The 26,938-nt window shown below is 39.6% G+C and overlaps 1 long non-coding RNA gene across 1 annotated transcript in view; it reads left to right on the top strand.

The window, feature by feature from the left end:
• The window catches only part of LOC112583892, a 79,307-nt gene extending 58,177 nt beyond the window's left edge, over positions 1 to 21,130 (top strand). Inside the window, exon 3 of the long non-coding RNA XR_003108168.2 lies at positions 20,515 to 21,130. This is a non-coding gene — a long non-coding RNA (uncharacterized LOC112583892). The remainder of the gene's footprint in view (positions 1 to 20,514) is intronic.
• The last annotated feature ends 5,808 nt before the right edge of the window (positions 21,131 to 26,938 follow it).

The following is a 26,938-nucleotide window of genomic DNA, read 5'->3' as shown; positions in this document are numbered from 1 at the left end:
GGGGTGTTAAAGTCTCCTACTATTATTGCATTACTGTCAATTTCTCCTTTTATGTCTGTTAGTATTTGTTTTTGGAGAAGTCAATGGCACCCCACTCCAGTACTCTTGCCTGGAAAATCCATGGACAGAGGAGCCTGGTAGGCTGCAGTCCATGGGGTCTCTAAGAGTCGGGAACAACTGAGCGACTTCACTTTCACTTTTCACTTTCAAGCATTGGAGAAGGAAATGGCAACCCACTCCAGTATTCTTGCCTGGAGAATCCCAGGGACAGGGAAGCCTGGTGGGCTGCCGTCTATGGGGTCGCACAGAGTCAGACATGACTGAAGCGACTTAGCAGCAGCAGCAGCAGCAGTATTTGTTTATGTCTGAGGTGCTTCTATGTTGGGTGCGTAGATATTTAAAATTGCTGTGTCTTCCTCTTGGACTGATCCCTTGATCATTATGTAGTGTCCTTCCTTATTTCTTGTAATCTTTATTTTAAGGTTTATTTTGTCTGATATGAGGATTGCTACTTCAGTTTTCTTTTGCTTCCCATTTGCATGGAATATACTTTTCCATCCTCTCACTTTAAGTCTACGTGTGTCTTGAGGTCTGATGTGGGTTTCTTGTAGACAGCATATATATGGGTCTTGTTTTTGTGTACATGCAGCCAGTTTGTGTCTCTTGGTTGGAGCATTTAATCCATTTACATTTAAAGTCATTATTGATATATATGTTCCTATTGCCATTTTCTTAATTGTTTTGGGTTGATTTTGTAGATCTTTTTTCTTCTCTTGTATTTCTTGACTATGTAAGTCCCTTTAACATTTGTTGTAAAGCTGGTTTGGTCGTACTTGATTCTCTTAACTTCTGTTTGTCTGAAAAGCTTTTTATTTCTCCATCAATTGTGAATGAGATCCTTGCCAAGTCCAGTAATCTTGGTTGTAGATTTTTCCCTTTCAGTACTTTAAATACATCCTGCCATTCCCTTCTGTCCTGCAGAGTTTCTGCTGAAAGATCAACTGTTAAGGGTACGGTGTTTCCCTTGTATGTTACTTGTTGCTTCTCCCTTGCTGCTTTTAATATTCTTTCTTTGTGTTTAGTCTTTGTTAGTTTGATTAGTATGTGTCTTGGTGTGTTTCTCCTTGGGTTTATCCTGTATGGGACTCTTTGTGCCTCTTGGACTTGATTAACTATTTCCTTTTCCATGTTGTGGAAATTTTCAACTATAATCTCTTCAAAAATTTTCTTATACACTTTCTTTTTCTCTTCTTCTGTGACCCCTATAATTTGAATGTTGGTGCATTTGATATGGTCCCAGAGGTCTCTGAGATGGTCCTCAGTTCTTTTCATTCTTTTTTACTTTATTCTGCTCTTCAGAAGTTATTTTTATCTTCCAGCTCATTGATTTGTTCCTTTGCTTCAGATATTCTGCTATTAATTCCTTCTGGAGTATTTTTAATTTAAGTAATTATGTTGTTTGCCTCTGTATGTTTATTTTTTAATTCTTCTAGATCTTTGTTCATTGATTCTTGTATTTTCTCCATTTTGTTTTCAAGATTTTTGATCATTTTTACTATCATTATTCAAATTCTTTTTCAGGTAGTTTGCCTATTTCCTCTTCATTTATTTGGACTTCTGTGTTTCTAGTTTGTTCCTTCATTTGTGCAGTATTTCTTGCCTTTTCATTATTTTTCTTTTAACATATTGTGTTTGAGGTCTCCTTTTCCCAGGCTACAAGGAAAGTTGAATTCTTTCCTTAAAGAAGGTTGAATTCTTTCTTTCTTTTGGTTTCTGCCCTCCTAGGTTGGTCCAGTGGTTTGTGTGAGCTTTGTGAGATTTGTGCTGAGTTTTTATTTGTTTGTTTGTTTCTCCTCTGATGGGCATGGCTGAGTGAGGTGGTAATCCTATCTGCTGATGATTGGGTTTGTATTTTTTTTTCTTTGTTGTGTATATGAGGCATCTTGCACAGGGTGCTACTGGTGGTTGGGTGATGCCCAGTCTTATATTCAAGTGGTATCCTTTGTGTGAGTTCTTACTATTTTATACCTTGCCTGGAAAATTCCATGGACAGAGGAGCCTGGTAGGCTGCAGTCCATAGAGTTGCTAAGAGTCAGATACGACTGAGCGAATTCACTTTCACTTTTCCCTTTCATGCATTGGAGAAGGAAATGGCAACCCACTCCAGTGTTCTTGCCTGGAGAATCCCAGGGACGGGGGAGGCTGGTGGGCTGCTGTCTATGGGGTCGCACAGAGTTGGACACGACTGAAGTGACTTAGCAGCAGCAGCAGCAGCAGGGTTAGTTCTCTGGTAGTCTAGGCTCTTGGAGTCAGTGCTCCCACTCCAAAGGCTTAGGGCTTGATCTCTGCCATTTGTCATGGAAGTCATTGTTGCTCAGAGGCAGTGTTTGAATTCTGCCTGGGATTCCCATGTGCTTGGGCCTGCCTCTGTCACTTCTCTGGGTGAGCCTCATCTTAGATAAATTCAGGAATGTCAATATCTATCCTAACAGATCCCATTCACACACATTCTGATTAATGATATGATTGTTCTTGTTCCTGACATCTTGTTTTGTATTCGTTTTCTTTCTTTTTAATTTTTAAAAATTAACTAAATAAACTTTTGTTGCACTGGGTCTTTGTTCCTACATGTGGGCTTTCCCTAGTTGTAAAGAGTGGGGGCTGCTCTTTGTTGTGGTGCAGTTCAGTCAGTTCAGTCGAACAGTTGTGTCCGACTCTTTGCGACCCCCATGAACCACAGCATGCAAGGACTCCTTGTCCATCACCAACTCCTGGAGCCCACCCAAACTCATGTCCATTGAGTCGATGATGCCATCCAACCATCTCATCCTCTGTCGTCCCCTTCTCCTCCTGCCCTCATTCCTTCCCAGCATCAGGGTCTTTTCAAATGAGTCAGCTCTTCGCATCAGGTGGCCAAAGTATTGGAGTTTCAGCTTCAACATCAGTCCTTCCAATGAACATCCAGGACTGACCTCCTTTAGGATGGACTGGTTGGATCTCCTTGCAGTCCAAGGGACTCTCAAGAGTCTTCTCCAACACCACAGTTCAAAAGCATCAATTCTTCACCACTCAGCTTTCTTTATAGTCCAACTCTCACATCCATACATAAACACTGGAAAAATCATAGCTTTGACTAGATGGACTTTTGTTGGCAAAGTGCTCTCTGCTTTTTAATATGCTTTCTAGGTTGGTCATAAATGGAGAAGGAGATGGCAACCTACTCCAGTATTCTTGCCTGGAGAATCCCAGGGACAGAGGAGCCTAGTGGGCTGCCGTCTATGGGGTCACACAGAGTCGGACATGACTGAAGTGACTTAGCAGTAGCAGGTTGGTCATAACTTTCCTTCCAAGGAGTAAGCGTCTTTTAATTTCATGGCTGCAATCACCATCTGCAGTGATTTTGGAGCGCAAAAAAATAAAGTCTCTCACTGTTTCCACTGTTTCCCCATCTATTTGCCATGAACTGATGGGACCAGATGCCATGATCTTAGATTTCTGAATGTGGAGCTTTAAGGCAACTTTTTCACTCTCCTCTTTCACTTTCATCAAGAGGCTCTTTAGTTCTTCTTCACTTTCTGCCATAAGAGTTGTTTCATCTGTATATCTGAGGTTTTTGGTATTTCTCCCAGCAATCTTGATTCCAGCTTGTGCTTCATCCAGCCCAGCGTTTCTCATGATGTACTCTGCATATAAGTTAAATAAGCAGGGTGACAATATACAGCCTTGATGTACTCCTTTTCCTATTTGGAACCAGTCTGTTGTTCCATGTCCAGTTCTAACTGTTGCTTCCTGACCTGCATACAGGTTTCTCAAGAGGCAGGTCAGGTGGTCTGGTATTCCCATCTCTTTCAGTTTTCCACAGTTAGTTGTGATCCACACAGTCAAAGGCTTTGGCATAGTCAATAAAGCAGAAATGTTTTTTTGGAACTCTCTTGCTTTTTTGATGATCCATCAGATGTTGGCAATTTGATCTCTGGTTCCTCTGCCTTTTCTAAAACCAGCTTGAACATCTGGAAGTTCACAGTTCATGTATTGCTGAAGCCTGGCTTGGAGAAGTTTGAGCATTACTTTACTAGCATGTGAGATGAGTGCAATTGTGTGGTAATTTGAGCATTCTTTGCCATTTCCTTTCTTTGGGGTTAGAATGAAAACTGACCTTTTCCAGTCCCGTGGCCACTGCTGAGTTTTCCAAATTTGCTGGCATATTGAGTGTAGCACTTTCACAGCATCATCTTTTAGGATTTGAAATAGCTCAACTGGAATTCCATTACCTCCACTAGCTTTGTTTATAGTGATGCTTTCTAAGGCCCACTTGACTTTGCATTCCAGGATGTCTGGCTCTAGGTGAGTGATTACAGCATCGTGATTAACTGGGTCATGAAGATCTTTTTTGTACAGTTATTCTGTGTATTCTTGCCACCTCTTCTTAATATCTTCTGCTTCTGTCATGTCCATACCATTTCTGTCCTTTATTGAGCCCGTATTTGCATGAAATGTTCCCTTGGTATCTCTGATTTTCTTGAGGAGATCTCTAGTCTTTCCCATTATGTTGTTTTCCTCTATTTCTTTGCATTGATTGCTGAGGAAGGCTTTCTTATCTCTTCTTGCTATTCTTTGGACTGCATTCAAATGGGCATATCTTTCCATTTCTCCTTTGCTTTTCGCTTCTCTTCTGTTCATAGCTACTTGTAAGGCCTCCTCAGACCATATTGCTGTTTTGCATTTCTTTTTCCTGGGGATGGTCTTGATCCCTGTCTCCTGTACGATGTCATTAACCTCTGTCTATAGTTCATCAGGCACTCTATCAGATCTAGTCCCTTAAATCTATTTCTCACTTCTACTGTATAATCATAAGGGATTTGATTTAGGTCATACCTGAATGGTTTAGTGGTTTTCCCTACTTTCTTCAATTTCAGTCCGAATTTGGCAATAAGGAGTTCATGGATCTGAGCCACAGTTGGTTCCCGGTCTTGTTTTTCCTGACTGTATAGAGCTTCTTTATCTTTGGCTGCAAAGAATATAATCAATCTGATTTCGGTGTTGGCCATCTAGTGATGTCCATGTGTAGGGTCTTCTCTTGTGTTGTTGGAAGAGGGGGTTTGCTATGACCAGTGTGTTTTCTTGGCAAAACTCTATTAGCCTTTGCCCTGCTTCATTCTGTACTCCAAGGCCAAATTTGCCTGTTACTCCAGGTGTTTCCTGACTTCCTACTTTTGCCTTCCAGTCCCCTATAATGAAAAGGACATCTTTTTTTACTGTTGGTTCTAAAAGGTCTTGTAGGTCTTCATGGAACCGTTCAACTTCAGCTTCTTCAGCGTTACTGGCTGGGGCATAAACTTGGATTACCATGATATTGAATGGTTTGCCTTGGAAATGAACAGAGATCATTCTGTCATTTTTGAGATTGCATCCAAGTACTGCATTTTGGACTCTTTGTTGACTATGATGGCTACTCCATTTCTTCTAAGGTATTCCTGCCCACAGTAGTAGATAAAATGGTCATCTGAGTTAAATTTACCCATTCCAGTCCATTTTAGTTCACTGATTCCTAGAATGTCGATGTTCACTCTTGCCATCTCTTGTTTGACCACTTCCAATTTGCCTTGATTCATGGACCTAACATTCCAGGTTCCTGTGCAATATTGCTCTTTACAGCATCGGACCTTGCTTCTACACCAGTCACATCCACAACTGGGTGTTGTTTTTGCTTTGACACCATCCCTTCATTCTTTCTTAATTTATTTCTCCACTGATCTCCAGTATCATATTGGGCACCTACTGACCTAGGGAGTTCATCTTTCAGTGTCCTATCTTTTTGCCTTTTCATACTGTTCATGGGGTTCCCAAGGGAAGAATACTGAAGTGGTTTGCCATTCCCTTCTTCAGTGGACCGTATTCTGTCAGACCTCTCCACCATGACCTGTCCATCTTGGGTGGCCCCACACAGCATGGCCTAGTTTCATTGAGTTAGACAAGGCTGTGGTCCATGTGATCAGACTAGCTAGTTTTCTGTGATTGTGCTTTCAGTCTGTCTGCCCTTTGATGCCCTCTCTCAGTGCCTGGTGTCTTACTTGGGTTTCCCTTACCTTGGACGTGGGGTATGTCCTCACGGCCGCCGTTCCTGACCTTGGACGTGGGGTATGTCCTCTGTGCTGCTCACTGCTCCTGTACCGCCCAACTGCCACTAGCTGTTCCTGTGCGGCAGTCACTGCTGGCCTTTCTGCTGCTCGCCGCCCCTGTACCACCCAACTGCCTCTAGCTGCTCCTGCGCCTTGCCCTCTCTCAGCACCTACTGTCTTACTTGGGTTTCTCTTACCTTGGACGTGGTGTATCTCCTCTCTGCCGCTCGCTGCGGCTCCTGCGCCTGCACAGCCCCCGATCACTGCTTCTGCGCCGCACAGCTGCTGCTCGCTGCTCCTGTTGTGGTGCTGTTGCCGCTGCTGCTGCTAAGTCGCTTCAGTCGTGTCCAACTCTGTACGACCCCATAGACGGCAGCCCACCAGGCTCCGCCATCCCTGGGATTCTCCAGGCAAGAACACTGGAGTGGGTTGCCATTTCCTTCTCCACCTGTTGTGGTGCATGGGCTTTTACTTACAGTGGCTTCTCTGGTTGTGGAGCATAGGCTCTAGGCACATGGGCTTCAGTAGTTGCAGTGGGGCTTAGTAGTTATGGTTCATGGGCTTTAGTTGCTCTGCAGTATATGGAATCATCTTGGCCCGGGGATTGAACCTGCATCCCCTGCATTGACAGGTGGACTCTTATCTACTGTACCACTAGAAAAGTCCTCCTCTTAATTTTTTTCTAAAAAGAATCTCCCCTTACATTTGTAATTGGATTGGTTGAATTTTTTAAAAATATTAATTAATTTTTTTTTTGGCTGCACTGAATCTTATTTGTGGCACGTGGGATCTCTGATCTTCGTTGGGAAGACAGGATCTTTAATTACAGCTTTCAAACTCTTAGTTGTCACATGTGGGATCCAGTTCCCTGACCAGGGATTAAACCTGGGGCTGCTGCATTAGGAACATGGAGTCTTAGCCACTGGACCCCCCAGGTTGAATATTATTAGTTTCTTTTTGTTCTCTAGCACAGTGTTTCTCAAAGTGTGTCCTCATACCAGCTGCATCAGGGCTACCAAGCAGCTTGGTTGTTAAACTGCAAGTTCCTGCCTTAGGCAGCATGCCCATGAAATCAGAACTTTTGGAGATTAAGGTCTGGGAAACTACATTTTAAAATAAGCCAACCAGATTATACATATGCAAGTTAAAGTTTAAGAGACCTACTGCTGTAGTACTTTGAAACCTTATCTTGGCATTTCTGAAAAGACAGAGTTAAACATAGGTTTTGATGGATATTGAAGATTAATTAGTAAAAGTAAAGTACAGTGTTAGTCACTCAGTCATCTGACTTTTTGTGACCCCATTGGCTGTTCGCCTGCCAGGTTCTTCTGTCCACGGCAGTATTCCAGGCAAGAATACTGTAGTGGGGTGGAGTCAGGAACCATTCCCTTCTTCAGGGGATCTTCCCAACCCAGGGATAGAACCCAGGTCTTGCTCATTGTGGGCAGATTCTTTACTTTCTGAGACACCAGGGAAGCCCAGTAAATGTAAACATTTCCCTTTTGAAGAAGGCCAGACTCTTGGAATACTTTCACTTCTTTGACCTTGAGGCTCCCTTCATTCTCTACTCCCGCTGCCTCCTATACAGTATTTTGTTAAATTCATTTGGAATATTACCTATTTTATTTATTTAATTTCTATTTCTTGCAGTAATAATAATTTCTAATTATTTGATACAGGTCAGGCTCCCCAGGAGGTAGTCACTGAAACAGAGAAGAAGTTTATTAGGGAGTGCTCTTGGGATCAAGAACTGGGGAAAAGAGAAGGGAAAAGGAGCAGGGCAAGGCAGAGGAAAAAGTCTGTGATGCAGGCCTGGGGAAACCTTAGCCTGACCTGGGGGACTATGAAGGTGGATGACTTTTCAGAGCTGTTTGAGTTGCAGAGAAAAGACTGGGCTTTATACCTTTGGGTAGATCAGTCATCAGGTAAGGGCCACCCAGGGAGGAGATGTGACTTCAGGTGAGGCCTGACCAATGAAGGCTGCCCCCTGGAGGGACTCCCAGCAGGTGAAGCCATAAGTTCTATTTTCCTGAAGGGCCATCTGACAACACAGCACAGCATCAACCACAGGTCTCAGGAGCATTCTATGAATAACCATTTTGAAGTAACTATAACTTCAAATCAGTAACTATAAGTTCAAACTATAATCAGGTTTTTTTTTATGGCCTTTTTTGGTGTTCATTTTTTCATTGGTCTTCAGATAATTATTTTGATCAAAGTTCATGGACTGTAAACTTTATGAGTTCCTTCATATATAAAAACACCTTTATTTTGCCTGTTATATGTGAGTGACTGTTTGGCTAAGTATATAATTTGGGGTTCAAAAGTTTCTCCTCTCAGAATTTAGAAGAAAGTGTGCCATTGTCTTCTGGCATCCACTATGGCAAATAAGAATTCTGGTGTAAATTTGTTTTCAGTCCTTCATAGGTATCCTTTTCCTTTCCTGTCTCTAACAGGAGGCTTTTCGATTTCTCTTTTTCTTAGAACTCATACATCTTTCCAAAATAGTCTAAGTGTGTTTTTCCCCTCCTGACTGGCACTTGGTGTACCCTTCTTTCAAACTGAGGACTCAAGTATCCACTAAGGGAAATTTCCTCCTCTAAGTTCTTGATTATTTCTCTACTTTCATCAATCTCTCCTCATTTTCTCAAACTCGTATTATTATACTGACAACGGGACTTGTGGGTGTATCTCTCATGTCTTTAAACTTTTCTATTATATTTTTTTCTCTTTACCTCATTGCAGTGCATTCTGGGAAAATCACTCTGCTTTCTCTGCCAGTTCACCCATTCATTCCTTGGCTGACTCCATTCAGCTATTCAGCCCAGTGTGAAGTTTTTAATTTTTGCAGTGATATATTTAATTTCTATGTATTCTTTTTTACTTTTTATAGCATTGTGTTCTTTGTGTCACCCAATTTCTGGGGATATGAATTACAGTTAATATTCTCCCTGTTTAGTCTATATTGGTAACTAGTGTGTTTTTCCTTATTCCTTTTTTAGCTGACAGTAACTTCAAATTCTTTAACAGGAGCCCTGGATCCATGCTTTATTTGCTTGTTGTTTGAATTGTGCTAAAATAAGCATAAAGTGAAATTTACCATTTTAATCATTTTGAAGTGTACAATCAAGTGATATTAAGTATGTTCACTGTATTGTGGAACCATCACCACTATTCATTTTCAGAACTTTAAAAAATATCCCCTACAGAAACTCTGTACCCATTAAATAACTTGTTAGTCTCTTCTTCCTGAGACCCTGGCAACCTCTGTGATACTTTATTTCTGTATGAATTTGCCTCTTCTAGGTACTTTATATAAATTGAATCATACAATATTTGTCCTTTTCTATCTGGCTTATTTCATTTAGCATAATGTTTGGGGCTTCCCTGGTAGCTCAGCTGGTAAAGAATCCACCTGCAATGCAGGAGACCCTGGTTCAATTCCTGAATTGGGAAGATCCCCTGGAAAAGGGAACAGCTCCCTATTCCAGTATTATTGCCTGGAGAATTCCATGGACAGAGGAGCCTGGCAGGCTACAGTCCATGGGGTCACAAAGAGTCAGACATGACTGAGTGACTTTCACTTTCAATATTCATCCATGTTGTAGCATATATCATAGTTTCCTTTCTTTTTTAATTTAAGGCTGAATCATCTTCCATTGTGTGTATATAACACATTTTGTTTATTCAGTTATCTGTTGATTGACATTTTGGTTGTTTCCACCTTGGCTATTGTAAATAATATTGCTGTGAACATTGGTGTGTAAATATTTGTTCAAATGTTTGCTTTTACTTATTTTTAAAATTTTTATTGGACTATAGTTGATTTACAATGTTGTGTTAGTTTCAGGTGTATAGCAAAGTGAATCAGCTATATAGATATATACGTATATCTACTCCTTTTTTTTTTTTTTTTTTTGAGCCTTTTCTCATATGGGCCATTACAGAATATTGAGTGGCATTCCCTGTGCTATACAGCAGGTTCTTATTAGTTATCTAATTGCTTTCTCTTCTTTTGAGTATATACCCAGAAGTGGAATTACTAGACTGTATGGTAACTCTGTGTTAGATTTTTGAGGAACAGCTATAATTTTCCACGGTGGCTGCACCTGTGTTTTACATTTCTATTGACAATGCACCAGGGTTCCAGTATCTTCACATCCTCACTAACACTTGTTATTTTCCATTTTATTATTTTCTTTATTATAGTCATCCTCATGTGTGTGAAGTAGTATTTCATTGTGATTTTAATTTGCATTTCTCTAATGACTAGTATTGGAAGAAAAGTTATGACCAACCTAGATAGCATATTGACAAGCAGAGACATTACTTTGCCAACAAAGGTCCGTCTAGTCAAGGCTATGGTTTTTCCAGTGGTCATGTATGGATGTGAGAGTTGGACTGTGAAGAAAGCTGAGCGCCAAAGAATTGATGCCTTTGAACTGTGGTGTTGGAGGAGACTCTTGAGAGTCCTGTGGACTGCAAGGAGATCCAACCAGTCCATTCTGAAGGAGATCAGCCCTGGGATTTGAAACGCCAGTACTTTGGCCACCTCATGCGAAGAGTTGACTCATTGGAAAGGACTCTGATGCTGGGAGGGATTGGGGGCAGGAGGAGAAGGGGATGACAGAGGATGAGATGGCTGGATGGCATCACTGACTCGATGGACGTGAGTCTGAGTGAACTCCGGGAGTTGGTGATGGACAGGGAGGCCTGGCGTGCTGCGATTCATGGGGTCGCAAAGAGTTGGACACGACTGAGCGACTGAACTGAACTGAACTGAATGAGTAGTAATTTTGAGTGTTTTTCTTGTGCCTTTTGGCTATTTGTATATCTTCTTTGGAGAAATATGTATTCAAGTCCTTTGCCCAGTTTTGAGTTGGGTTGCTTATGTTTTTGTTGTTGAGCTGTAGAAGTTCTTTATATACTCTGCATATTAATCCCTTATGAGATATGTGATTTGCAAACATTTTCTCCAGATCCACTGGTTTTGGAGGTATAAGATAGGAATATCTATTGGAATTTGCAATATCTTCTCTTCTGGGTACAGAAACACAAGCCATTACTTTGCTGGATCACTTTGCATTTCTCAGGGACTAGCATCTTTTCTGGGAGTCTCTATCTTTGAGAACTACTCTTGAGCAAAGGCCATAGTCACTTACTCTGAGAAAAAAAGAATTGGATAGCTATTATCATTCATATAATATGAGAATGCTTTCAGCTGCAAATATAGAACACTCAAATGAAACTGGCTTAAAGAATAAGGAAGTATACTGTCTCTCAGAGCAGACCCAGCCAGAGGATGGGCTTCAGAACTGGTTGATTGAGAAGTTCAACAGTGTCATCAAAGGCCCAGATTCTGTTGGTTTCTCAGTTTTTTTTCTATATACAATGTTAATCTCATCCCAACCTTTTGTTGTAGGTTGTGCATTTTTGATAGTCAGGTCTGCATACTTTTCAGTCTGGCAAATATCCACTTGTCTTAATGGCCATATCTTAGTCACATGCTTATTCCTAAACCTGAGACATGAGACTGCACTTAGACCAAAGTCTCCCACCCTTGAAACTGAAAGGGTTGGTCATCCCACAGGTATATGCCCTGTTTGGAGGAGTGAAACAAAATGGGGGTTCCATCAGGAAGAAAGAGAAAATGAGTGCTGTAGGTAATCAATACTATTCACCAACCACTATTAGTAAATTACCAAGTTCAAACCTCACTCTTTCCCCCTCATCCTATTTTCTCTAATCTTGAGGCATTCCAAGGTTCTATTGGGAAACTAATTTGGGGTGGGGGTGTCTTTTCTGTTATCTTTTAGACTTAGTAGGTTTCACTATCAATCTGCTTTATATCTTCCAATAATTTCTCACTTAGGGGAGGTCTAACAATATACCCCTTTCCTTTCCATGTTTGCCTTGAAATCATCTTTATGTTTGTATTTCTTCTATCATTCTTGCTTGATGTTGGGAGTAAGACGGAACACAAGCATTTGGCTAGCCCTCTTGAACTGGAGGTCAACATACCTCAAAATTCAGGAGTTTCTGACCTCTTATGCTTGACCCAATTATTTGGCTTAAAACTCTCCAGAGTAGGTCTGCAAGTGTTGGTCTAAAGACTGGTGCCAATCTGTATACTATCAGTCTAAAATTTAGAAATTTTTTTATCAAGTGACATTTCTGGGACATCAAGCATATGACAGTAGACTCTGTTTTTTGAACAGAGGAGAGACAACTTTAGGAGGTGTTGAATTCACTTGGTGAGTTGCATGTGTTATGCATACTACTCATGCTGCTGATGCTAAGTCGCTTCAGTCGTGTCCAACTCTGTGCGACTCCATAGACGGCAGCCCACCAGGCTCCCCCATCCCTGGGATTCTCCAGGCAAGAACACTGGAGTGGGTTGCCATTTCCTTCTCCAATGCATGAAAGTAAAAAGTGAAAGTGAAGTCGCTCAGTTGTGCCCAACTCTTAGCGACCCCATGGACTGCAGCCTACCAGGCTCCTCCATCCATGGGAGTTTCCAGGCAAGAGTACTGGAGTGGGGTGCCATTGCCTTCTCCGTCATACAACTCATAGCACATACCTAAAACCTATAGTTATGTAGCCTGACACATATAATTAGGCTATATAATGTTCCAGAATTGACTGGGAAAACAAAGCATCAAACGAAATCTGGCCTTTCATTACAGAAAATTTGAGAAGCCTGATCTATATACAATTTGAATATTCTCAGTTTGGTAAATAAATTTATTTACCCACTCAAATTAATACCATGGCTGGATTTTTGTATTTAATATGCAGATTGAAGATTTCTAATACCTTTTCTATGAAAAAAATTTTTCCCCTAAATGTTTTCTAACTCAATTATGTTACCTAAATGAAATGAAATGAAATGCCTTGATGTAGCAATTGTTATGGACTCAAAGCTACTGGAGTTTGGTGCCTTCAACAGCAGTAAATGTTGAACTACCTCAGAAGAATTATTATTTTTATTTTTTGTGCAGGGAAGCTGTTAATGCACCTTCTCCTGGATTTCTGAGTCCTAATCCTAAAACCTCACTTGCTGTTATCTTACCATCACCCTTGGTTTTTCATTTTGGTTTCCAATTTGGTCTTCAGCTCATCCATTTCTAGAATTGCTTTTTCTACTCTGCTTTCCTGATTCTCTTCCAAGGTAGACTGGAACTGATTCAGGTTTTTCATTTTGTTTCACTCTCTTCCCTTGCAGTCTTCAACTCATTCCTTTTTCTCTCTGGGCACACCTCTTCATTGTCTTCTTCTGAACCGCAAGTATAGTGCCTTGTTCTCTCACCTAGTTACAGGCAGTTATAAAATAATATTTGTTAATATTTATTACCAGCTTTCTATGTGCAAAGCTTTATGCTAGTTGCTTAACACATATTGTATCACTCAAAGGTAGGTTTTTTACCTTCACAAAGGTCATACAGGGTCATACAGCTTTTAAGTAGCAGAGCCAGAAGTTGAACCTAGATAGAAAAACTCAAGCCCGGATAGCGTTAGAGGCCAGCTGAGGAGTCCTTTCCATTCAGGTTTGGCAAATGCATCACGTTTTTGTGGAAAAATGAAGTTATATTCTCTCTCAATGTGAAAAGTAAAAGTATTAGTCACTCAGTCATGTCTGACTCTTTGTGACCCCATGGACCATAGCCCACCAGGCTCCTCTGTCCGTGGGATTCTCCAGGCAAGAATACTGGAGTGGGTTGCCATTTGCTTCTCCAAGGTGTCTTCCTGACCCAGGGATTGAACCTGCATCTCCTGCATTGCAGACAGATACTTTATCATCTGAACCACCAGGGAAGTACTTGTTTTCAATACCTTTATGAAAACATCAAATAATAGTATTTATTATTATTGTATTTTTTTTTAAATCTCTGGCCTCAAAGCAAAATGACTGCAAACTTGCAGCTGATTTTTTTTTAAGTATTAAAGATGCAGATTCTTTTCTTTTTATGAGCTTATAATTTATTTATTTGAGGCCACCATCCTAAATAAATATATTTTGAGTAAAAGCCTGAGACTACTTTCTTTATTCCCATCTAGTTGCATTTCATCAAGTAGAAGAGTTATATATAACTAATATATATATATAATATTAAGTAATCTTGGTGTTGATCCCTAAGATACAACTAGTGTTAAAACTTCCTCCATTTCTATAATTAGAGGATCATTTAACTTATTTATTTCATGTTTAATTGTTTTTTTATCCTTGCTCTAATTGCTTGAGAATCCCAAGTGCTGTTTTTAAAAAATGTCTCTGGTAGAAGAATTGAAAGAGACACATGTTTTCCAGTGTTCATTGCAGAACTGTTTTCAATAGCTAGGACATGGAAGCAACCTAGATGTCTATCAGCAGACAAATGATTAAGAAAGTTGTGGTACATATACACAATGAAATATTACTCAGCTATTAAAAAGAACACATTTGAATCAGTTCTAATGAGGTGGATGAAACTGGAGCCTATTATACAGAGTGAAGTAAGGCAGAAAGAAAAACATCAATACAGTATATTGACACATATATATGGAATTTATAAAGATGGTAACTACGACCCTATATGCAAGACAGTAAAAGAGACACAGATATAAAGAACAGATTTTTGGACTCTGTGGGAGGAGGCGAGGGTGGGATGATTTGAGAGAATAGCATTGAACATGTATATGTGAAATAGATCACCCTGTCCAAGTTTGATGCCTGAAACAGGGCACTCAAAGCCAGTGCACTGGGACAACCCAGAGGGATGGGATGGGGAGGGAGGTGGGAGGGTGGTTTGGGATAGGGAACACATATATGCCCGTGGTTGATTCATGTCATTGTATGGCAAAAACCGCCACAATATTGTAAAGTAATTAGCCTCCAATTAAAATAAATTTTAAAAAAAGTGTCTCTGGTAGAGAATGTTATTAAAAGCCTCCAAAAATGTAAATAAATATTTATTTGTTCTCTTTAATGTGCATTCTGTTTGATAAGATGACTTTTCTTGTGTTGCTTTGGAAGACAGTTGATGATATTAGGTATTTATCCCTTTTAACATTTATTTCTTTGAGTTATCATAGGCTTTAAATTTTTTAAGTTCTTTCATCTGGGAAAAGAGTATATTAAATATTTCTTTGTGTATTACTACCCTCCTCCAACATGACACACAATTCTTGACATATCTATTAAATAGTGTAAAGGTAGAATTCTAAGGAAGAAAAAATATCAAGGAAAAGAACAAAAGATATTCATGATTAATTTTTCACTAGATTACCATTGGACTGTATGTGCTTCTCAGCTTCATCTAACACCCTGTGGTTTCTCTGTTGCAAAGGGGAGAGTTAAGGTAATTTTAGATCCAGTTAGCCAAAGGAATTAGCTAGTTCGTAATATATGTATTAGCCAGACTTCTGAACTCCTGTCTTGCACAAAGTTGGTAACTCAAAGAGAAAATTATGTAAGATGACTTAGCAGCAGCAGCAGCAGCATAGGGGAAAAAACCTTGAAAGACCAGTTAAGTATGGGAAATACTTTAGTCTGGGAAGAATAATTAGTTCCAAATTAACTTGGACTTGAGAAATTAAGCTAGGAACAATAAAATGATCTGCAGGTATGTCGTTCTAAAAAGCATAGCCATCTAGAATTTTTTTTTTTTAAACTAAAACTCTCAGAGAAAAATACAAAGGAGAGGTACATTTAATTTAGATTCAGAGAAAATGGGCACAGACTTTCTCAATTTAAGGGATATGTAAGAAGGAGAGTAAAAAGGAAAATGTCAAACTCTTGGATATTTAAAACCATACTTAGTTGGTATAGAGATGAAGTCAGAGAAAGAATTACAGTCCGGTGATGGATTACTGTTATAAATTGCTCCCACGATGCTAGTCCACAAAATTCCAGGCCAGGGTAAGACAGGAAATTTGAAAACAGTTCTATTTTCTACAATTAATAAAATCAGCTCTTTCTCTGAGTTTGTAGCAATATTTGTCTTTAAGTGAAATAAAAATATGTAGGGCAGTGCCTGGTACAGAATCAGTATTCAAATTCCTTCCCCTTTTCAGGGACAAATGAATAATTGGCCACTTTTCTATTAAAAGCTATTAAACTTACAAAATGCAGTGAATGGAGTCTCTCCAGATAGTGTAGTATCCCTCTTTTCTCTGGCGGGGCCAGATAATGACCAGGGTACCAAGAGTGACTCTTTGATAGAGTCTATAAATATTTTCCAGACAGCTCTAGCACAGGGACCCTGACCTCTGATCTGTGGTAGTATGCCTGTGAAGATCCCTGCTATGCTACAGGAGGTGGGTGGAAAATTAGTTGTTTCTGAACTATTTAATCAGATCAAGAGGTTTTAGTTGGTCTTTCATGGATTTTGTGGTTTCAGGCATGTGTATGCTCTGGACCTAATAATTATTCCTGTCATGCCTTTCCTCTTCCACAAACCAGTTCAATATCTGTAGTGTACCTGCTTTATACCAGGTTCTGTGCATAGCACTAGGATTACAAAGATGAATATTACGTAGTTTGTGCCCTCTAGGAGGTTAGAGTCTTGGAAGAGCCATATGGACACAGAAAGACATCACCCTGGTTTTACAATGTGATAAGTGTAATAATCAAGATGCAGAAGTTACCATAGGAATTTAGAGGTACCACCACCAAACTCAAATTGGAGATCAATGACAGCTTCCTAGAGGAAGTGATTTCTGAGGCAAAACTTAAGGGAAGAACTGGATTTGGTGACATTAGAGGAGGGAAATTGAGCTTCAATTTTCTTACGTATAAAATGAGAATCATATTGCCTGCCTCTTAAGACTTTTGTAAGGACTAATTAAAATACATATGTAAAACATTTAGCAGAATCCTGTTACATACTGAACACTTAGAGAAATTGTGGTAATGGTGGTGGGGATGATGATGATCAAGATAATGACTGAATCGAGTTAGGGGCAACAACTTAGACAGAGAAGTTCTTTTAATGCCTTGCATTTCACACTCATTCCCACATCATCTTTAGCTGCAGTGTGAGAATTTCTCACTGCAGTGGCTTCTCTTGTTGCAGAGCACAGGCTCTAGAGTGTGGGCTCAGTAGTTGTGGCACATGGGCTTAGTGGCTCTGCAGCATGTGGAATCTTCCCGGAACAGGGATCGAACCCCACATCCCCTGCATCAGCAGGCAGATTCTTATCCACTGTACCATCAGGAAAGTCCAGAATTGTTTTTTAACTAGACCCTGGTTCTACTACCTGGAAATGGCTTGCAAGTCATTTCCTCCACAGTTCCTGGCTCTGCTCTCTGATAGGCATCCACACTTTCCATTGCTTGCCTTGACCTCTTCTGGAAAGGATGTTAGAGAGTGTGTTCTCTGAACAATTTTTTTTCTGTCTGCCTTCTGTCTAGTGAAGGAGGCCAAGAGGCCTTTTTCATATTTTGAACAGTATCTATCATATTTAGTTTTACCTGGTGGCTACTTTTTCCATTACAACTGTCTCAGTAACTTGTGTTTTATATAACTTGACTTAACTTCATGTTTTGAAAAACACACTGTAGATTCTTTTGGGGACATACCACTCTTTTGGACTGAATCAGTGCTAATTTGGGAATGTCATACCAGGCTGCTGGGAGGCCCAGGTACATTTTTGTCCCACTGAGGCATCTACTCTGTATTACCTCGCATCTTTCTGAGGTCCCAACAAAAATTTCACAGCCCCATCCTTGATTTGACCTGTATCCTGAGCCTATTTCTTAATTTGAAACCCATTTACTGCCTTGAAAAGCTACACATGAAAAACAATTTCACTTTGCAACTTAGCAAATTCTGGCCCTACTAGATTCTATATAAATTCTTCCTGAAAACTGGCCAGGTCTTTTCCGAGTTCTTCTCTTTCTTGAGGTGGCTTATTTATCTGCAGCAGCTAGTAAGAACCATTTGATACTTTCAATATTCTTCCTAAAAATCTCTTTGCTCAAGTCCCAATGTTCATTGGGTACATCTTCTGTCTTCTAAGTTATCATAGCTGTGCTTTTACCAAATATTTTTCCATCACAAAACATAGGTCCCATTTCTGAAGCTAAGTGCCATAATTTTAGTTTTTGTTATAGTAGTACCACACTTCTAGGTATCTATTTTCTATTGACACAAATATGTTTCAGGAAAAAGAATGATGGATCTCATAAGCATTCAAAATAAGCATTTATGTAGCTGTAGGTGACTATGTAGTTACCTGATTCAGGTTAAGCTTAGGTGATCTTGGCTGTGCTTACTCATATTTGTTGGAGGTCACCAGCCTCCTCTAGAATATTCTTGGCTGGGATGACTGGTGTAATTTAGTGTACTTCATGTGCCTTTTATCCTCCAGAAATGTGGGAATGTTCTCATGGGAGTCATAAAGATGCATGAGCCAGAGCAGTCTTCCTATACATAGACTAGGATGGATAACTTGTATGGATATAAATAGATGAATAACTTATAGACCTAAATATAAAATCAGAACTAGAAAGCCTCTAAAAAAACATGGAAAGATGTTTCAAATCATAAAATTAAAAAAATTGATAAATTTCACTTTATTAAAAAAAAATTCTGATCATCAAAAGATAGCATTAACAGGAATTCATTGGTGGTCAGTACTTTCACTGCTGGGGCCCAAGTTCCATCACTCGTAGGTGAACTAAGATCCTACAAGCTTCACTGTGCAGCCAAAATAAGATACCATTAAGAAAATGAATAAATAAACCGCAGATTGGGGGAAATATTTGAGGTGTACGTATTCGACAAGATTTGTATCCAGAATGTGTAAAGAACTAGAAATCCACAATAGAAACAAAAAGCCCATTTTAAAATAGGCAAAAGACTTGGTAAGACTTTCAAGGAGATATAGGAATGATCGAGTGAAAAGATACTCAAATATCATTAGTTGTCAGAGTAAAATTCATAAGAAAACCAATCAGAACAGCTTAAATAAAAACAACTCAAAATGGTGCCACCATTTCAGAGAATTGTTCATCAGTTTCTTATAAGGTTTAACCTACTATTAAAGCAGTTCAGTTTGAAAAAAAAGAAAAAGATATTCTCTATTACACTGAAGGCCTCTAGACTAAATCTGAAGAAGTTAATTCACCTTGCATTAGATGGGTATTTCCAAAAGAATTTTTATCTAGTGTGTGATTTTTCTGTGAAGATGGTTTCAGTTGGGATTTTCAGCAGCTGTGTCTTAAAGAGAAGTGGTCATATGTCTGTGTGGTTACTCCTTTTTCTACAATACACCTTATGGCTTGAAGGGGAAGCTAGATGCTTCAAGAACACAGAAACTACTACTTCCTCTGCCTTTTAACTTATTTTTTAATTACAAAAGTAACATTCTTTAAATGTTGAAATAATACGGAAGTGTATAAAAATTAAATGGCAAGTCTCCTCCTTTTTCTTTAACTATCTCAGTCTCAGAGGCAACACTGTCGCAGTGTGGTGTGATTCCCTCCATAGCTTTTATCTTATTTCTAAGTATATATAATCATATATGCATATCACAGTTTTGTTGTGTTTTTTTCCACACAAATGGGAACAACCATGTATCCAATTATGCAGCTTGATTCACACCTTCTTCCAGTGAACATCATCTTGATTTTTTTCAGAAATTTGGGAGAATTTATTGAGATTTGGGAAGATTTATTGAAATTTGGGAGAATTTATTGAGATTTCTCCCCTCCCCCCAAAGAATCTGAGTAAAGGACATGGATGTAGGTAGTTGTGTCTTTTCCTTTTTCCTCCCTCTTTCCTTCCATCCCTTTCTGTCTCTCTCCCTTTCTTTCTTTTCTTCTTTCTTCCTCCCTCCCTTTCTCTCTTTCTTTCTTTTAATTCCAAGGAGCCAGAATGAAATATTAGAAAGAATATTATAGAGGAGGGCAAACCAATAAAAACCAGGATCTTTGGACTGACTAGTTTAATGGACCTGGGGACCAGTTTCATGGAGACTCTATCTTAGAGTCTCCATGTAGAACACACTTCAGAATTGTCCCTCTAAAACACAGAAGGCAACCCCATTTGCTAAGGGTTGCCTCAAGAGGTTAATTCCCCTGCTCTTCTGGTCTACTCTGGGAGGGCTGAGAAAGCTTCTCAGCTTTGACAAAAGCTCTGGAAGAGAGCTTGAAACTGCAGCTGTTACTTGAGTTGGGTAGCCTTCAGCATGCATGGAAACTGTCCCCATAGCTGCAGCTGAGGTTAGGACTGAGAGGAGTGGCCCTAGACCCCAGAACATTTATTACTGACGTCTTTCCATAGTAGCACAGATAGATCTATGTTATTCTTTTAAGGGCTGCATGACATTCCCTGGATGTACTCTAATTAAATTAGCCATAATTAACCAAGTGTGGACATTGAGTGTGTGTTCTCTTTCTTTGCTGTTATAGTGATGTCCCTCTACCACATTATGACCAACTAGGCCAGCTGAAAGTCGTAGTTGAGGTGCCATGAAGCTACTGAAAATAGTGTGTTGAAATATCTGGCATTCTTCCCAGAGAAAGAATAAGATATCGTCTGACTGGCCCAGGTCTCTGCACAGCAAATGGAAAAATATACTGAAATGGAGCCCAAAGACAAATCTTTCCAATATTGCAATGTTTGTACCAGGAAAGCCTCCTATTTTATCAATCTATTCATTTGTAGAGTGTAAGACACTCAAAGTGTGTTATAACTTCTAAATAAATGATAATCTATATCCCTCCCAAATTATATAATCATTCATTTGGACTGTCCTTTAATGTCTATCCCCAGCTTTTGTCTCAAAAGTGTTAATATTTTCTCTCCAGTGTCTTTTAGATTTTAGGCATAAACAATCCACTCTTGGGCATATTTATATTCTGCTCTATTCTTACTAAAAAATATGAATAAGGAAAGCCCAATACTCTTCACAATATTAATTTGTGTTTTACCAACCAATATTAATCATTGACTGTATGCTGGTACTAGGCTCAACCCAAGGCCACAGTTATCTTTTACTTTAAGAGGCAGAATCAACATTCAAATCTGGGCCCAACTGACCTCAAAGCTTCTAGTTTATAATTTACCAAGATTTGCCATCTGTGAAACAAGTGATGTTATTAAATTGGGATGAACTACATTCAGAATAAAAAGTTGGCTTAAGAATGGATTCAGAACCAAATTTCCAATATTTTATTTAAAGAATAGAAGTTCTCCCAGCCCTGAGATCAGCTGTACCTTCTTGGGTCCAGCCCTTAATGTCTCTGGAATTAACTTTATTAGTCTATAAAATAGGATAATGGACTACTTTAATATTTTATTACTCTTTTCAGGGACATTTATACTGAACTGAATATATGTTGAAACTGGCAAATAAACATACTTCAGAGATCATAATGGTCATGAAGAATTTAGGATTTTTAAAACCCAGTGTATGTTTGCTGCTGCTGCTAAGTCACTTCAGTTGTATCCGAATCTGTGCGACCCCATAGACGGCAGCCCACCAGGCTCTCCCATCCCTGGGATTCTCCAGGCAAGAACACTGGAATGTATATTTAAAAGACATTATTACAAGGTTCTTAGATACAGGAATCAAAAATGCATGCTATGTGACCCAGAGTGTTTCCTAAGGAGTTTATATGCATTACCTAATTTAACCCTCACAAAATAACTGAGTTAAATTACATTATTATGATCCCCATTTTTTAGTGATGGCAACTGACACCTGAAGATACTAAATAGTATACTGAAGGTCACACAGTTGGTAGGTTCCAGGACGAGTGCTCACCCCTAGCCTGCTGGATTCCAGAGCCCAAGTTCTTAATCTGTATTTTAAATTCTATTCCAAAGAATAATTTAAAGTTTAATATCTGTTGCCTCCAAAGATAATTGTATTCAAATAGAGAGAGACTCTTAAAGATGCTTCTTTTACATAGTAATATACATCTAAGTTTCCTTTGCATATGCATTATTTAAATTTTTTCTTGACAAATAAAAAAGGACATTCCCTTAGGTGGCTCTTGTGTCTGTAAGATGAGTACCCTCTGATTTTGCCCAAAGATAGAGAGGTGTCAGGCTAGAACTATTTGAGCCATTTGAGTTCTAGCCAGGCTAGAACTACTGAGAGGAGGCCAAGCCTCCTCTGAAAGGAGTTTACAAAGTTGTTGTCAGAAAAAAGCAAGCCAGAGGGAACATCAAGCCTGCTGGTAAATGAGATGGGGTGTGTAATCAAAGCTGGCTTTAGAAGACCTATTTTTAAAAGAGTTCATGGCTCACAAGAAGACTGAGTGAATGAGCAAAGCTAGTGTGACAGGAGTCTGGAGAGAGGACCTCATGGAACTTTTAGACCCTCCAGAAACCCAGATGGTATTCCCTGAGTGGAATTTTTTAAAGCACTTTTAAATTGTGATACATGGTGGCAGCTTCAACATAATATCTTGGGCTCTCTCACAAGGTCGCAGGTAGGAAGAAGACGTCCATGCTTTCCTCACTTGCTCCTTTTCATGGGCAGCTGGGTTAGTCTAGGCAGAAAGAGGAAGGCATTTAGGTGTTTTCCATACCCTCTTCAGTCCTTTCCAGGAAACTGAAAGTGACTTCAGCTCTCTACGAAGCTGGAAACCTTTTTAATTTCTGGAATGAATTTCCAGTTCAGTGGCCCGCATCTGACTGCTTGGCCTGCCAACTCCCTGGCTCTCCTGTATTATCTTTTCTCTCCTCAGATTCTTCTTCAGCCCTCAGCCCTGTCTCCCTCTGTATCCTTCTCTTGTCCCACAAACAGGGCCTGTGGGGCCAGGCCGTCTGCTCGTGCCTTTATTTTACCACTCACCCACAGGAGCTCAGAAGAAATGAGACGTATCAGTCAATCTTTAGAGGTGCCCTCTGCTGGTTGTTGGCAATGCAACATCAAAATTAACGTCTGGAAATAGAGTTTCTTCGTTTAATAAAAATTTGAGTTGAAGACACTGGTAGATAGGATAAAACACAGAGGAGAATGTTGCTATGAATTATAAAAGCTTTTAAATGCTACTGAATTGTGTTTGATTTACTGGGGCGTGCAGTAGAGCAGTGGTTAACTGAGGGTGATTTTGCCCCCAGGGAACATTTTGCAGTGCCTAGAAACATTTTTGGTTGTCACAGCATAAGGTGGGAGTGTGCTACTTGCATGGGGTGGGTAGAAACAAGGGTTGCACAAGAGAGCCCTCACCCACCCACCCCAACAGAGAATTATCTGACTCCAGTAGAGGGGGCCGAATTCAGATATGCCTGAGAATGCTCAAATTAGACTATTAGCATTTGGGGATTTGAAAAAATTTAAAGATTACTTGAGCAGTTCCCAACCTTGGTTGCCCATAGGATCACTTAAGAAGCTTTAAAATACTGACATTTGGGTCCCATCCTTGGAGATTCTGATACAGTTTAATTTCTGGTTTGGGTGTGGTATGGGCATCAGGATTTTTTAATCTTTCCAGGTGGTTTTAATATTCAGGCAAAGTTGAGAACTGTTGATGTCATCCAAATCCCCATTGTTTTGGATAAAGCATCAAAATCTTGGGAAATCAGATTTCAGTGTAACAAAGTGGCAGAACTGGAACACTATCTTGAGGAAAATACAATATCTAGAGGAAAAGATAATATGGCACTAGGGACAGAGCCCATGGACAGAGGGGCTTGGCAGGCTATAGTCTGTAGTGTTGCAAAGAGTTGGACATGACTGAGATACTAAGCACAGCTTAACTATACACCACACGGCAAAGCAAACACTGTGATAATATCTTATAACTTTTTTGGGGGAAAACTCTAAATCTTTTTTTTATGATCTACCCGTTCTTTAATAGTATCAATAATTTTTTCTAAAATGACACTTTAAAAAAATTCAGGCTCAGCAAAATGCAAATTGAAACCATGAGATGCCACTGTGCACTTGTTTTATAGTATAGCTAAAAATTAAACACACACACACAAATAACTAACAGTAGTAAATGATAATGAGAACACAGAACAAACAGAACTCTCATATGTTGCTAATGGGGATAAATAAAAATGGTACAGCCACTTTGGAAAGAGTTGCAGAGAGTTGGAAACAACTGAGCGACTTAATAACACCACCACCACTTTGGAAAACAGTTTGTCAATTCCTTATAAGATGAAACATTTTTACCATGTGAACTAGCATTCTCACTCTTAGGTATTTATTCAAGAGAAAAGAAAACTTACATTCACACAATAACCTGTACATTAATGTTTACAGCGTTTTAATTCATGATCACAGAAATAGGAGCAACCCAAATGTTCTTGAACTGGTAAATGGATTAACTAACTGTGGAATATCCATACAATGATATTCAGCACTAAAAATGAACAAACTGCTAATACAACAGTGTGCTTGAATCTCAAATAGGTTATGGTAAGTGAAAGAAGTCAGACTCAAAGACACATTCTGAATTACATCTATTTCTGCTTTATTGACTATGCCAAAGCCTTTGACTGTGTGGATCACAAGAAACTGTAGAAAATTCTGAAAGAGATGGGAATACCAGACCACTTGACCTGCCTCTTGAGAAACCTATATGCAGGTCAGGAAGCAACAGTTAGAACTGGACATGGAACAACAGACTGGTTCCAAATAGGAAAAGGAGTACGTCAAGGCTGTATATTATCACCCTGCTTATTTAACTTCTATGCAGAGTAAATCATGAGAAACGCTGGACTGGAAGAAGCACAAGCTGGAATCAAAATTGCAGGGAGAACTATCAATAACCTCAGATATGCAGATGACACCACCCTTATGGCAGAAAGTGAGGAGGAACTAAAAAGCCTTTTGATGAAAGTGAAAGAGGAGAGTGAAAAAATTGACTTCCCATCACTTCATGAGAAATAGATGGGGAAACAGTGGAAACAGTGTCAGACTTTATTTTTGGGGGGCTCCAAAATCACTGCAGATGGTGACTGCAGGCATGAAATTAAAAGACCCTTACTCCTTGGAAGGAAAGTTATGACCAACCTAGATAGCATATTGAAAAGCAGAGACAGTACTTTGCCAACAAAGGTCTGTCTAGTCAAGGCTATGGTTTTCCCAGTGGTCATGTATGGATGTGAGAGTTGGACTGTGAAGAAAGCTGAGCACCGAAGAATTGATGCTTTTGAACTATGGTATTGGAGAAGACTCTTGAGAGCCCCTTGGACTGCAAGGAGATCCAACCAGTCCATTCTGAAGGAGATCAGCCCTGGGGTTTCTTCAGAAGGAATGATGCTAGAGCTGAACTCTAGTACTTTGGCCACCTCATGCGAAGAGTTGACTCATTGGAAAAGACTATGATGCTGGGAGGGATTGGGGGCAGGAGGAGAAGGGGACAACAGAGGATGAGATGGCTGGATAGCATCACTGACTCAATGGGCGTGAGTCTCAGTGAACTCCGGGAGTTGGTGATGGACAGGGAGGCCTGGCGTGCTGCAATTCATGGGGTGGCAAAGAGTTTGACACGACTGAGCGACTGAACTGAACTGAAGAAATTATGGAAAAGCCAAAATTATAGGAAGAGAAAATGGATTAGTGGTTTGAGGGCCAGAGAGTAGGAAGAGGGGTTGAATGCAGGGGAGGCTCAAGAGGGAAGTTTGTGGGATGATGAAACTCTTCCATGTCTTAATTTTGATGGCAGTTACATGACTATGCATTTTTCTGAACTCAAAGAACGGTATAACAGAAATGGTCAATTTTACTGTATGTAAATTTTAAAAGTGACTAAAACAATGCATAAAAGGTGAGAAACATAGAACTATAAGAAGAAACAAAAACAATAATTCACTCTTATCCCCAAATGGGGTGGCATTTGGTTAACTTATTTTCAAATCTCTCTCTCTCTGCATGTGGGTGAGAAACAGAAAAGGACAGACAGAAGTAAATACATGTTATTCTGTGGAGTTTAACTATGCATATATTTGTGTTATAAATAGTATTACTGTTTAATTTTACTTGAATGATACATAAAATCACACTATAAATTATGCTTTAATTTTAAAAAAAATAACAAAAGCAATAGAAACGAAAGCAAAAGTCGCTCAGTCGTGTCTGACTCTTTGTGACCCCACGGACTGTAGCCCGCCGGGCTCCTCTGTCCTTGGAATTCTCCAGGCAAGAATGCTGGAGTGGGTAGCTGTTCCCTTCTCCAGGGGATCTTACCAAGCCAGGGATCAAACCCAGATCTCCCACATTGCTGGAGGATTCTTTACCATCTGAGCCACCAGGGAAATCCAACAGAAACTAAGGAGTTGGTAACCTTTAGATAATGATTTTTTTTCACTACAAGGAGTATTTTCTAGAATCCCTCTAGGGTTTAGAGAAGAAATTATGAAGAAATTGCTGAATTAACTTGTAAAATAAAACATGCCTAAATTTAGACAGTACAGATGTATTCTTTGTTAGGGGAAGGAGGTAATATGAATGCTTACATTTGCTCCCACCTCCCTTTGCATTTACCTTCTGATTTTTGCTGCTCACGTGTTTAAAAAATGTACTTAGTTTTAATTGACGGATGATTGCTTTACAGCATTGTGTCGGCTTCTGCCATACATCAGCATGAGTCAGCCATAGGTATACATATGTCCCCTTCCTCTTGAACTTCCCTCCGCATCCCACCCTATCCCACCCCTCTAGGTTGTCACAGTTGCCCCTGTATTTTAACTTTGTTAAGAATTATAACATTTGCATTCTGGCTTACAATTATAATTCCCCCAGTTGTTTAGTCTTCTCTGTTTGTTTTTTGTTTTCCTAAGAATTTAAAAAGCTAATTAATTTAAAAATTCTGTTGAAGTATCATTAACTTACGATATTGGTTTCAGGTGTACGATTTCAGTTCA

This window comes from Bubalus bubalis, chromosome 3, assembly GCF_019923935.1.
Source record: "Bubalus bubalis isolate 160015118507 breed Murrah chromosome 3, NDDB_SH_1, whole genome shotgun sequence".
NCBI classification, from domain to species: Eukaryota; Metazoa; Chordata; class Mammalia; order Artiodactyla; family Bovidae; genus Bubalus; species Bubalus bubalis.
Note: the sequence above shows the minus strand (reverse complement) of the source record. Positions and strands in the feature narration are given on the sequence as shown.